Source organism: Cavia porcellus, unplaced genomic scaffold (assembly GCF_034190915.1).
Source record: "Cavia porcellus strain 051 isolate PalLab524CR breed Dunkin Hartley unplaced genomic scaffold, mCavPor4.1 scaffold_34, whole genome shotgun sequence".
Lineage (NCBI taxonomy): Eukaryota > Metazoa > Chordata > Mammalia > Rodentia > Caviidae > Cavia > Cavia porcellus.
This window is the reverse complement of record NW_026947517.1, coordinates 10,204,090-10,218,812: the sequence shown is the minus strand read 5'-3', so window position 1 is coordinate 10,218,812 and position 14,723 is coordinate 10,204,090. Positions and strand designations below refer to the sequence as shown.

Sequence of the window (14,723 nt, the reverse complement as noted above, 5' to 3'; positions counted from 1 at the left end):
CAAACTAAGACCTCACTAATGGAATTTTGGGGCCAAACTTACTATCATAGGAACTGCACTTTTATACTTTGCTCTGTGCAAAACCTAACAGAGACACATAGAGATCTCACTGTGTGCTGACTCCCCAAGTTCCCCAGAAGCAGATCACTTGGGAAGACAAGTGAACCCACACTGCCAACAGCTGGTGATGACTAAGTCATAGAACAGAAAGTGAAAACAAAATGCAGGCAAATCTTCTGGAGGATCCCTCATTGGGCTCCCATGTCCAGCCTTTGTAGCTCTGCTCAGACTCCTGATTTCTAGCAAAGTGATCAAAATAGCTGTCTCTTCTCTGGCCTCAGGATACAGGCTCAGAAGTGGGTGTAACACTTACAGCTGGAAGTGCCTCTTGTCCTTCTATATTTTCTGTCTTGGCAGAGAAAGCCCCTTGTCTTCCTCTACTTTCCTGCCCTGCGTGACCAATGGAGGTTCAAAGGCTGAACTGCTGCCCAGCGGGCTGTTTGGAGATGGTTAGCAGGGCATTCAACATACATTTTATCAACATACTTTTATATGTGACATGATAAGAATAGGTGCCTTGCAGAGTATATAAGGAGCTGATTTCAGTAGGGGTTGTGATGGGCATGGGTTCTCCCTAAAACACGTTAATGCTATGCCTGGTTTTAACTCACTATGAACCACAGGAAAAGTGAGTCCCCAGGGGTTCAGGAATCAAGGGAGGCTAAACTATTCTCGTAAGTAACTCCACTGTGTGACAGTGGGGTCAACAGATAACACTGTCCTTGGCCTTCAGCCTGGGGATTGACTCATCTGAGCCCATTGTCTGACCAGTCTGCTTGAAGGCTGCACATCTGTTGCTTGGGGAGCTGCATTCCAGGTCAAGGTCAGAACATTTTAGAACTTTAATGCTTTCTGCATACAGAGGAGGGATGGAAGTGAGGCAGATGTTTGTCACAGGGCTTAGGAATTGATCTTCAAGGTGCAGGCTTGAAACTGGTCTCTTTTCTAAAGCTGTACCCCAAAAGAGATTTGGGCTTTAGGATGTTATGTGTGCCTTGGAACAGGGGACAGAGGCTTTAGTTTTGTGGTGCATTAAAGTTCCCTGTGTCTGTGGTATGAGATTTTCTCAGAGATAGGGTGGTGCATGGATATTTTAGTGGGTAAAAGGAGAAGAAACCACAGAGCCAACATTAGCAACAGCAATAAACAAGCATCTTGATTATCAAGCCTGGATATATCATCCATCATTAGGCATTACGTTCTTGCATACTGTCACAAACCTTAGTGCATCCATGGCTGACTATGCTAGTTCTGCTTATAGACTTGTGTCCATGCTGTGCATATGCTATTCAGTGGGGTTAGTTCCATACAGGTCCTCAAAGCCTTTGGGGTTGAAACAATGTGAAGTGGTTTCCTACATTCCACCACCTCAAAGATCAGGGAAAATATGCTTATTGTAAGTGACCCATATGGTGGATTCATGCACACAAAGACCACAACCACAATAAATGTAAAGCATATATAAAACCACCGCAGTGCAGCTCATGGCCACCCAGAGTGAAGTGGATCCCAAGGATTCTCTCCACTGCATGTGCAGGTCTTGGTGCAAGGCCTGGAGGGTAGAGAACTCCACATCCATTTCTTTTAAAAAAATTTTTTATTAAAAGAAACAATGAAAAATGTAACATACAGATGTCAAAAAACTTAACATCATAAAATCGCTAGTTGATACATTACATATTGTCATCTTAAAAATAATTGTTAAAGTTACAAAAAAGCATAAAAAGTGACTAAACACTCAAACATTTATAGTGCAAACCCTTCTTATCAATAATTAACAGAAATTTAGTAATATGGACATCTATCTTACACACTATACATATCATTATATCCTTTAGAGCAGTTTCCTTTCTCCTTTACAATATGTATTATACTTTTTGGATCATATTACTTTGCCATTTTTTAGTATGTTTTACACCAGAGGCAAAATGTGATATTTACTACTGTGAGTGTTGTTTATTGCACTTATGAGTATATTCTTAAGTTGCCTCCATTTACCTATAAAGAACTCAAGACCATCCTTTTGTATATCAGAGTAGTAGTGAAAATGTATAAAAATACATTTTTCTTCCACTCTGCAGCTGATGACCATTTTGGTTGTTTTCAAGACTTAGCTATCATATATTGTGCTGCTATGAACGTGGGTGCACATTTATCACTGTGACATGACATTTTCAGTTTTTCTGTGAAAGTACTCAGGAAACGAATAACTGGATTGAATGGAACTTCCAATCCTACTTTTTTGAGGAATCTCAATACTGATTTCCACAGTGGTTGCACCAGTCTGCACTCCCATCAATCATCAAGAAGATTATACACCAAGACCAAGTGGGATCTACCCCAGGAACACATGGGTAATTCTTGATGTTCCTTTTTCCCCACAGTCTCACCAACATTTGTTATCAGTTGATTTATTGATGGCAGCCATTCTTTCTGGAAGGAGAAGAAATCTCAATGCTGTCTTTGTGTGCATTTCTCAAATGATCATTAATTGTGAACATTTTTTCATATATTTATTTGCCATTTGATATCTTTGTCTGAGAATTGTGTGTTTATTTTTGATGCCCATTTGTGGAGATGGTCTTCGAATCTGGGGGTCTTGATGTTTTTCAGTTCTTTATATGTTCTGGATATAAGTCCTTTGTCTTAGTGGCTTTTTGCTAAAATTCTTTCCCATTTTGTGAGTTTACTTTTCACTTAGTTGTTGACTTCTTTTGAAGTGAAAAATGTTTTAATAATATGATATCCCAGTTGTTGAATCTTTGAAGTATTTCCTATGTGGTTTGCATTTTATTCACAAATTCTCTGCCAACCCCAATGTCCCCAAGATTTCTAACTACCTTGTTCTCCAGTTGATTTAGTGTTTCTTTTTTAATATTTAGATCCTTGATCCATTTGGACTTTAGTTTAGTGTATGGTGATTAACATGAGTGTAGTTTGAGTGTTCAGAATGTGGAAAGCCGATTTTTCCAAAACCATTTATTATGGAGGCTATCTTTCTTCTAGGGAACATATTTAGCCCGTTTGTCAAATGTAAGGTGGCTGGTAGTGTTTGCATCTTCTAATTTATTCCATTGATCCTCAGGTCTCTGCCAGTACTATGTTGATTTTTATTACTGTGACTCTGTAGTATAGTTTTAAGTTAGGAATTGAGATCCCTCCTGTCTTGCCTTTGTTACCCAAAATCGCCTTTGCTATTCTATATTTCTTCTGTTTCCAGATGAATTGTAGGAATATTTTCTCTTGATCTGCAAGGTATGTTAATGGTATTTTGATTGGGATTGGATTGAATCTGTGTAACAGTTTTGGGAGTATGGCCATTTTCACAGTGTTGGTTGTTCCTAACCACAATCAAGAAATAACCCTCAATTTTCTAATATCCTCCTCAATTTCTTTTTTTACAGTAGTATAATTTTCAGCACATAACCCTTTTATATTCTTTGCTGGTTGATTACTAAATATTTCATTACTTTATGTGCTATTATGAAAGGTGATATTTCCATAATTTCTTTCTCATGGCATTTGTGTAAAGGAATGCTATTGATTTTTTTGAGTGTTCATTTTGTATCCAGCTATGCTGATGAATCTGTTTATTACCTTTAGTAGTTTTTTAATGGAGTTTTTGGGGTCTTCTATGTGGAGTATCATGTTGTCTGCAAGTAATGATAATTTAACTTCTTATTTTTATTCCTCTTACCGCACCCTCTTGTCTCATTGCTCTGAATAATATTTGCAGAACTATATTGAATAGTAGTTTTGATAGTGGACAACTTTGTCTTCTTCCTGATTTTAGTGTGAAGGCTTTCAATTTTTGTCCATTTAGCATAACGTTGGCCGTAGGTTTGTCATCAATGGTCTTAATGAGATTGAGGTAGATACCATCTATTCCAAGTTTCTGTAGGCTTTTCATCATGCACAGGTTTTGGACTTTATCAACAGCTTTTTCTGTCTCTTTGGAGATGATCATGTGATTTTTAGTTTTGCCTCTGTTGATGTGGAGTATTTCATTTATTGACATATTTTGAACCATTCCTGTATTCCCACTTGGTCATGGTGTATAATCTTCTTGCTGATTTGCTGCATTCTATTTGCTAATATTTTATTGAGAATCTCTGCATGATTGTTCATTAGTGAGATTGGCCTTAGTTCTCCTTATTGGTTGGGTCTTTTTCTGATTTTGTTATCAGAGTGATACTTGCTTCAAAGAATGAAGTTAGGGAGGACTGATTCTCTTTCAATTTCATTGAAGAGTTTAAGGAGTATTGAAGTTAGGTCTTCTCTAAACTTTGTATGTAATTCAGCCATGAATTCATCAGAACCTGGGCTTTTGTTTGTTGGTAAGTTTTCAAATTGTTTTTAGTTTCAGTAGCTGATGCTGGGTTATTCAAAATTGTTTTATCTTCTTCATTGAGCTTTGATAGTTCATGTTGTTAGAAATCTGTCCATTTCCTCTGTGTTTTCCACCCTATGTGAAAAGAGATTTTCAGAGTAGGTATTCATGATCTTTTGAATTTCCATGGAATCTGTAGTAATTTCCATCTTTTCAGTCGTTATTGGGTGGATTTTAGTTTTTTCCTTCTTTTTCTTGATAAGGATGGCCAGGGGGTTGTCAATTTTGTTTATTCTCTCAAAAAAACCCAGGTGATTACTTAATTCTTTGTAACATTTTTTAGTTTCTATTGCATTAATTTCTTCTCTAATGTTTACAATTTCCTCTCCTCTATCAGTGTTGAGTTTGACTCACTCCTTTTCTAGAAACTTGAGATGTAGCATTAGGTTATTTGTTTGTGTTCATTCCATTTTCTTCATGTGACTATTTATTGTTATATATTTCCCTCTGAAGGCTGCTTTCATTGCATTCCATAGGATACAGTATGTTTTATCTGTGTTTTCATTGTATTGTAAGTATTGATTTGTTTGCCCTTTAATTTCATCTGTAACACACTGGTTGTTTAGAAAGTTGTTATTTAATTTCCATGTATATGAAGGCTTTGCACTTTTTTACCATTGATTTCCAATTTAATTGAGATATGGTGTGATATTATGCATGAGATAATTTTGTTCCTTTTGCATTTAGTAAAGCATGATGTATTGGTTAATATATGATCTATTTTGGAAAAGGTCCCATGTACAGCTAAGAAGAATGTGTATTCTAATATAAATTATGATGTGTTTGGGTGGAACACTCTGTAAACATCCATCAAGTCCTTTTGCTCACAGGTATTATTCAGTGCTGTTATTTCTTTGCTGACTTTTTATCTCATTGATCTATCTCTAACAGTGGGGTGTTAAAGTCTCCTATTGCAATTATATACTTGAGTTTAGTTTTTCATGTTCATTAGTATTTGTCTTATATAATTGGGTGCTCCTGTATTTGGTGCATATTTATTTGTAATTCTTCCTCTTGCAGTTTCTCACTTACATGTATGTAGTGGCCTTCTTTATCTCCTTTAAATATTTTAGGATTAAAGTTCACATTTTCTACAAACAGAATAGCTACCCTGCTTTTTTCTGGGTTCCTGTTTCATGGAAAACTGTTTTCCATCCTTTGTCTTTTAATCTATGAATTTTGAGTAAGATGTGTTTGTTATATACAGCATATTGTGGGGTCCTGTTTCTTGATCCATTCTGTCAACCTGTTTCTTTTTATAGGTGAGTTATGCCCATTTACCATTATGGATATCACTGATATGTACTGGCTTGATTTTGCCAGGTTGTATTCCTGTTGTTGATTTCCTGCTTTTTTCCCTTTTTCAATTTCTTGCCCAGCCTTGTCATTTCTTTCTGTTGTTCTGGAGATTGTGGTCATTTTTATCTCTATCTAGCATGTCTTTCAGTAATCCTTCTAGGGTTGGTTTGGTGGACATGAATTTCTTCAGTTGTTCTTTGTCATCGAAGTATCTTGTTTCTCCATTACATTTGAAAGACACTTTTACTAGTTACATCAGTCTAGGTTGAAAGTTGTTTTCTGTTAGGGCTTGAAATTGTTCACTCCAAGCTCATCTTACCCTGAAGGTTTGTGCTGAAAAGTTTGCCTTAATAGTAATCATAGTCTTTCCTGGACAGCTGAGTTATGTCTTTTCTCTAACAGTTTTAGTATTCTGTTTTTAAGCTGTATGTCTGGGATCTTAATTATTATATGTTTGACCATAGACTTACGTTTGTTGTGACTGTTTTGCACTTTGTGTGTCTCACTTTTTGTATATCAGAATTTTCCTCATGTTTGGAAATTTTTCTATTGTTATTTATGTGAATAGCTTAGTTATGTCATTTGCATTGACTCCTGCATCTTCACTGATGTCTATTAGATTTACGTTGCTTCTCTTGGCATCATGTTGAAGCTGCTGGATTGCCATTTCATGATGCTTTGCTATTTTTATATGTTCTACACTTTCATGATTACTCCCTGCAATACTGTCCTCAAATTATGAAATTCTATCCTCAGCTTCATTTAAATGGCTTTGCCAGCTTTCAATATATTTTTTCGTTGCTTGGATATCTCTTTGCATATGTTTCATAGATTCTGCTTGTTTTCTACATCGTTCATTCATAGTTTCAATTTACCATGCTCCTGTATTTTTTGTTTTATTTCTTCTCTAGCTATGTTGAGAACCTTCTTTACTACAGTTGTTACTTCTGTTATTTCTTTACATGAAACATTATTTCTAATTTGATTTCCTCTATAGCTTCATGGATTTCTTTCTTTACTTCATTTGCTATCTTTTGAAGTTTCTGATTTATGACTTTTAAAGTCCTCTATTTCAATGTTGGTTGGTCTTGCTCCTGATGGACTAGATGTTTGAGATTGCATTTTGCCTTTTCTTTTTGTCATTTTCCCATAGGTAAAACACCCATGGTGGGACTGTTTCACTCACATTTTGCTTTAACTCTTTTGGCTGCTCCCATATTCCAAAGCTGTCTAGATTGTACACATGTACTATGGGTAGAGAGGAACATTCCCCTGAGTCCCTCTCCTTGGGCTAGGGGCTCCTCCACTTCCATCTTCTGTCAAGTCATAGGCCTGTCATGCCATACCAGGGAATTCTCACAAGAACTGTCCTAGTCATGGGGCCTTAACTTCAGGAGAAGTCAGTACTCCGTGGGTCATGCAGTGTGACTTCCACAGGAGCCAGCTGTGATTCCATGTCTTCCAGCAGACTCACAATTCTATCACTTCTAAGGCCTTCAACATGCCCTTGGCAGTCACATGAATGCTTTCTAGTTTCTACATGCCTCCTATCATTGTCAATTATCAGGTAAGAGAATATTCATCCCACAAGAGAAACCCAGTTTATGTTTTAAAGAGCATAAAGGAGACTTTCATTTTTGTTCAAAACACACTAGTATTGGTGAGGAAGTGCATGAAGAAAATTTCTTCTGTCTTGCTTTTGGTACACTCACTTCAGATACCATTTTGGCAGTTAATTGCAGGTTAACTCGTCTGACTATCTTACGATTCTGTGCGTACAATCCTCTATGTCATGAAGATAATTTTATAAGATATTCATTTCAACTTTGTTTCCAGCAATTGAAAACTGCAATGTGAATATCCAATAACATTTGAATGAATAAACAAACCACAGCAAACCATGAAGTGAGAACCTACTAAAGAAAACCCATAGGAAAACACTGTACAGTAATTCACTGTGCATAATCTTTATTGACTATGATTGGTGAAAGAAGGCAGAGAGGTCAAATTCTGTCCAGTCATTGCATACATTTTCAAAATATGACAAGACATGTGTGATAGAAGACAGGTCAGCTCATATAAGAGATTAACTCTGTTCTCTCAGAGTTGCTGTGTATCAGGAATCCAGGAGGCTTTGCTGGGTCTGCTACCATCATATCTCTGTGAAGACAGGCTCAGGGGAGATGGCACTAGGGCAGAATTTGCTCTCAGGCTCTGTCTCTTGTCTACAGGCAGGACGCAAGGCAAAAGCCTGATGTCTTTTGGACTGTTTTCCCTTTTCTCACTCAAAGCTCATCAGCCTCTCCTCTTGCAAGCTTCAGAAACATGAGTGGCTTCCCCACAGCCAGAGATCCAGAGATTGGGAAAAATGAATATTAAAATGTAAGAGAGAACATAAGAGGGAAAGGACAGAAGATGCATAACAGTTATTTTAATGCGTGCACCTTAGTATTCACATCAAATGATGTCTTCCATTGTCAGTTATTTAAGAGTGAGTCAGGAGCTGGGGAGAGAGGTCAGTGTAGAGTACTTGCTTACCATGCATGAGGCCCTGGGCTCAATTTCAGCACTGCTAATGCAAAATAACAACACTAATAATAATAATAATAATAATAATAATAATAATAAAAACAATTCACTAAGTGAGGCCCATAATGTAGGGAATGGGCTACTTAGCTTGTTGCATCAGAAGTTCAGCTGTTAGCTATTGAGTAGGAGTCAGGTCATGGGAGTGCTAATTCACACAGGTGTGAATTTAGAAGCAATGCCAGAAGATTTGTGGGTGCAACTCCATCCATAGTGCTTGCATAGCCTGTGTGAGGTCCTGACTCAATTCCATAGCATCAGTACATAGCAGAGATTGTGATGATTAGGGAACATAAAGATGATTGAATTGAAGAACATCTGCCCCCTCACAATGCCACCAGGGAATATGTCCAGGAGGTCAGTGTCATTTCTACCACCAGGCAGCAATGTATTCCACATTCATCGCACTCATTCCGGGATTTAATGTCTAATTCGGTACACTATGTACACAAGACACCAGCCAACAGGCGTTACAATTATCATCTCAGAATGGTGATAATGTCCCTAGGAAGTAGATGCCAGGATGACCTCTATAGTGCATGGGGACACTCTGTGAAAGACCTGAGGCATGGTGTCTTGTCTAGGTTTACGTAGGAAGTCAGGAGGAGGATTTGGGTCTAAATCCAGATCTTTCTCCTCAGAGCTGTAACCTGTCAGCACTGCTGGTTTTTCTTAGACTTGGGGAAGCCTGGCCTCCTACCATGGATCTCTCACTTGGGTGAAGCTGTTCTCTTCATTGTGAAGGACACTGGAGAGTCATTTCATGGGCTTCCAAGGTATCCACAGCAGGAATCTCTGGGGGATACCATAGGACACAGGTTCACACAGACATCATAAAAGGAGCTGGTGAGTGCCTTTAATCACCAATTTACTAGGCTGTGACCATGATGCAATGACCAGAATAAATGTAGCCCCTATTCTCTTGTGATTCCATGTTATCCAGGACACAAGTCCCTCTAAAGAACAGATCAGGTACTACCCACTTTACTGTGAATGTGCCTAACTTCCTGGCCTCTGTATATATGAACACATAATAGGGGAAGAGGTGTCCCCAGAAGGCACACATAATGGAATGGTGCATCACTATATGAACTGAAGAGGAAGGAATGGCAGGCAGAACACACTCCCTCTGACCACTCACTTCACAGATATTTATAGTGCACCAAACCTGTAGAGTAAGCACAAGTAGAGTAACACTGCAGACACCATTCTCTTTCTCACAGAGACAGCCCCACAAGGATGGGAAAGGAAGATGGATTTCATGCTTTCCTAAAGAGCGAAGGACAGGTGGTCGCAGCAATTTTAGGGACTACTATCAGCAGGGGAAGGCTTCCTCAGCCAGCAATGTCCCATCCAAGGCAGAGAGAAGGCTAGGCTGGGCTCTCTGCAACTGGAGCAGGAGGCTGGTGTCCAATTCTACAAGATGTCCCAGCTGAATTGGACCAACCTGAGCTCACTGAAACTAAGCACTGTCTTCAGAAGATTTTGGCTTTGGCCTGTGGGCCTCTGAGGAGTGCATGGGACACTTGACAAGGAGAAAGACTACCAGTCTTGGGACATCCTGCAACCCTGAGGCATGCAGAAATGAGTTGGTCAAAGCTGAATGAGAAACGTTGCTGAGGTGGATTTGTGCACAGAGTTATCTGTGACAGGCACTGGGAAGTTCTGGGGCCTGCAAGTAGCAAGGACACTTGGTGATTGTTCTCCTTCTGCTGATGCAGGGCTGGTACTGACTAACCTCAAGTCCCAATTGCAGAGCTTTGGTCATGTACACCTCCAGTGACCTCACCAGCTCTGGGATCAAAGTGAAAATTAGGGTCAGGTACCCTGTCTTAAGGAATTCCATAACTGGCACTTTTACTCACACCATGACAGGTGTCTTGAACTCCACTTAGGGGCAAGTCCTGCAAAGCACCTGCTTTTCCCTTCCCATCCTCTTGAAATCCCTCCCCTTGTATTTCTTTCAGTTTTGATTTTTATTCCTATGTCTATAATTATTCTCAACATCAAATTCTAAGGTAATTTTAATTAAAAGTTAAGATATCATGCATGTCAACATATTCAATTCAGTAGCACTTCATCACATCACTAATTTGTACAATTTCCATATCCATAGAGTTCCAGGACTCTTCTCAGTTTGGGACACTTTCATATCCTTGTACTCTCTTGCTACTTGCCACCCACTCTGACTTTTTCACCCTGTGATTTAGTACTCTGGGTCTTTAATATTCGTGCATCAGATTATGTTTGGCCAAATCTTCCTAGAGGAGACTGGCTGCTATTGCTCTTCAATAGAAGACAAAATCCCAGGTAGACCAAAGCTTACAGGTAAAATGTAAAGACTATTGTGTATCTACTCATCTTTCCATGTTGGAAAAGCTTTCGCATGATTTCAGTGATACAAGGGAGAGAGAAAGATCTGATTCCTTACATTTGAAAAACAGAAACAAGAATAATGTAGAATCCACAATAAGAAATCTTTGCTTACAAGCAGCAGGCAGATAAATAGTTTGTATTAGAAGTGACAAAGAGGTGTCATGAGTCCATTCTGTGAGAGATGAAAAATTCTTGTAATTCAAAAGAGAATCACCACATGTAAACAAATGTAGAAAATGCTGAGCTTCCCAAAGCTGATTCATGCAAGCACACATACATGACACGTGCTGTGTCCCCATCTGATGGCGGGTTTTAAGGCAAGTGCTGAACATCACTGGGGAGAACATGGTGTGCAGAGAAGAGCCCTGTCCAGTAGCTCCCATCACAGCTCTATACAGGTGTCCCCGGACCTTGCAGTGCTCACAATAGAGATTTATCCCACACAGAGATCCGCATAACTTTTCAAGCTTTCTGTTCAAGGCTGTGGTTCACTGCACTGTTTGAAGCAGGAGGAAACTGGGAGCCTTGCTACACTCCACATAGAGAGTTCAAGGCATCAGAGTGGGTCACGAGAACCAGGGAAAGCTGCAGGGATGCTGAGCTCAGTCTCTCTGGGCCCACAGGGAAAGAGGAAAAGGAATCTGATCATGAAGTAATACACTGATGAGAGAAGGATGTGTGCATGGAGGATCTTGGTTTTGAAAATGAAATGTCTCTGACATCAATGTGTGTCCACGTACAGACATGTAAGTATCTATGCCCAAGAATTGTGTCTCAGCAGTGTACTTACTTATGCAAACCCTGATTCAAAATAAAAAAGAAATTTAAAAACAGAACAGTTCAGTGCACGGGCCTGCATTCAATTCCCAGAATTGAGTTAAGGAAAAAAAAAAAAAGTTGAGAGCAAGATGAAGGGCTGCAGAAAACCATCACCTGGTCTTTCTGGAGAGCAGTGTGCCCCAAGCAGCTTGAGCCTCCACATCTTTCTTGCACACTTTGATTTTAAAGAATGATCAGTTCCAAGAAGGATGGGGAAAGGAGGATTTTCATCCAAGAATACAAAGTCTCATTAACAATGGAGAAGAAATTTTCAATGATTACTAAACTGCATGGTGACCACAGTTAATAAGGATAGCTTTCAAATCTGTTAAACAATGGGATTTCCACTGTGAAAGTATTTGTAGGTTAGTAAGGTGGTAGCACATTAACTGGATTGATTCTTTCTACAAAGGAGCCATAGATCAAAAGCACATGTTACCCCACAAACATTTGTAATTATTGTGAATTACCAAAGGATGTATCCTATACCTGTACTCCCAGCACTCTGGGAGGGAAAGGAAGGATGACACAAGGTTAAATCCAACCTGGAGAGCAGAGTAAATTATTTAGAGACTGTCTCAAAAAAAAAAAAACCCAACAAGTTTTTAAAGTGCATGGTCATATAGCTCATACAGGAATCCCTGGGATCATTGAACACAGTTTATTAACCACTATTCTGGTATGAGAAAATTTAATCTATTTATAAAAGTGTTTTCATACTTTATTAATATCTACCTGTGCTACATTAAAATAAAAAAGAGGAAAATTGTTTGTTTGTTTGTTTGTTTTATTTTCCTCTAATCAAGGTATTGCTATGTATTGCAGGCTGACCTTGACTCAACAAGTATTTCAGGCTAGCCTTGAACTCCCTGTGATCCTCGTGCCTAACCCTCCTGTGTGCTGGGATTACAGGCATGCACCACCATACCTTGCAAGAAAGTGTTTTTTTTTTTTATTGTAAAGAGGATAAAACCAAATGAAATAAAACAGAATAGAATCAATCAAAACAAAAGGATGAACATGGTACATCAGTTAAAAATAAAATCCAACATTAGTTTATGGCCTCTCAGCTGGTACAGAAAATGACTTAACACCTTGCTGAACTCCAAATTTCTCCAGATAACTGGGCAAATACCTAAATTTTGCAAGGTGTCTATTGTTAATATGTCTTGTCTACGAAGCAATTCATATCAAGTACCGGGGAAAGAACATAGAACTTTGATTTACTATTTCCAATGTCTGGAATTTATCACAAGAAAAAAAGATATATGCTCAATGTAGTTTTTCTAAGAGGAACTAGACTTGGGAACATGGTCAGTAACAGGATAACTAAGTAAAACTCTACCTATGCATGTAATATAAATATTCAACAGTATGCAAATACATAAATGATGTGAGCAGAACTTGGGAGTATGGTTAGAGACAGCCGAATACGGACAAGATGGGTATTCTGCAGCAGGTTCAACAATGTGGGTGAATTATATTTTTTGTGGATTTAAATTTTTAAACTGCTGATCACATTTCCTCATCCCTCAAAGCCCCATGCCACATTCAGACTCCTCACAAAGCTTAAACACCCAAGAGGACCAATATTAAAACAAGTAGAAAGCCCTTATCAATGGAATGGACAGGAGACAAAGCATGTGCAGGTAGAATAATAACTGCTATCTTAGTATAACATCTAGGTCCTCTCTCAGTCTGCAAGGAGGAGCTGCAAGTGGAATAAAATCGTCCTATTGGGGTAAATGCTCGCGGCTCAGCAGGGCCAGGATCACTGACAGCAGAGGCCATGTGAGACCCAGAGCCGCCCCGCCAACAGGTCCCACACCAGGGCTGGGCTCCCAACAGCACCTGGCGGGGGGGGGGGGGGCAAGGATCCCGGGCCACGTGCCAGGCTGGCCATGCGGACCCCGACAGAGAGAAGGGAGGAAAGGAGAGAGAGCCCTGAAGACCTGAGACTAGGTCGCCCCAGTGCCGCGCACGCCGCCTCCCCAGACCCCCGACCAAGGTCACCTGCGCCGCTAAAGTGGGGGCCACCGGGCCGCGCCACCACTCAACACCGGCTGTTGCCCGCCTACCTGGCGCAGACCCAACTCCCAGACCAGCCACAGCCTAGGCCGAGGAAGGAAGGAAGAGTGCTCAGGTCTCCAGAAGGGGTCGCTAGCTGCAAAATGGCCACTCCGTGCATCCCCTGTGAAGCGAGGCCGGGGGCGGGGCGGGACTGGGTGGGATGCGGAGGCCAGTGGCTAGGGACCGTCCCTGGGTGCAGGCCGCCCAGGTTGGGCCTGGGGGAGTGTAATCTTCGCTGGCGGCCAGGGGGTGGGGCCAAGCGATGTGAGGGGCGGGGCCAGAAGCTGGGACCCAGGAGGTGCAGAGCCCTCCAGGAGGCAAGAATGAGGCGGTGGGCGTGGCAGTGGGGTTAGGGTTTCTCTGACCCCTGGGAAGCAGAGGAAGCAGAGGAGTGGACTGAGTCTGAGGCTTGGGATTTATAGATGTCTGGACTCAAATCTTCCCGGGCCTGACACCTTAGGCACACTGCTTCTCTTCTGGGAGCTTCAATTTCCACTACTGTTATTCTCCTATTATTTTGCTTTGAAATATCGCGGGTTTTTTTCCATTCAAAAAAAAACAAACTGTGATGAATGGCAGTACTCATCTCTTGGCACTGTTGTGAAGATCCAATGAAAACCCTGAAGAGTCTTCCCATGGTTCCTACCATATAGCAAGTGCTCAGATGCCATTGTTATTTGTGTTGTTGCCCTTCTTTTATTACAGAGAAATGAGAGCTTTCGGTATCCGTCGTCTGATGTCTTCATAACTTAAAAATATGTGTACATGTTAATATAACACACTAACAAGCATATGTAACACTTACAGGTGTGAGGCCAGGGCCTCTCTGAGGTGCTTTACATCTGTTAATTCTTAGAAGAGTAGGAGTTAGGAATTATCTTCAGTTTCATAGCTGTGTAAGACAAGACACCAACATTTAATACATTTTCCAATGACAAACAAGTGGACAGAATTTTAACCCACTGGGCCTCATACCAACACCTCCATTAACTACCCCATACTTGGCACAGCACTGCTACAGTTCTGCTTTGGATTTTTCACATGAGTGAGACATGAAATTGTTCATGGGAGGTTGTACAGGTAGCTAGAGGCAGTTTGTGTCAGGGTTCACCAGAGGGTCAGA

At 40.2% G+C, this 14,723-nt stretch overlaps 1 long non-coding RNA gene across 1 annotated transcript in view; it reads right to left on the bottom strand.

The window, feature by feature from the left end:
* The window catches only part of LOC134474618 (uncharacterized), a 34,832-nt gene extending 20,840 nt beyond the window's left edge, over window positions 1-13,992 (bottom strand). Inside the window, exon 1 of the long non-coding RNA XR_010045494.1 lies at window positions 13,609-13,992. This is a non-coding gene — a long non-coding RNA (uncharacterized LOC134474618). The remainder of the gene's footprint in view (window positions 1-13,608) is intronic.
* Between the last annotated feature and the right edge of the window lie 731 nt (window positions 13,993-14,723).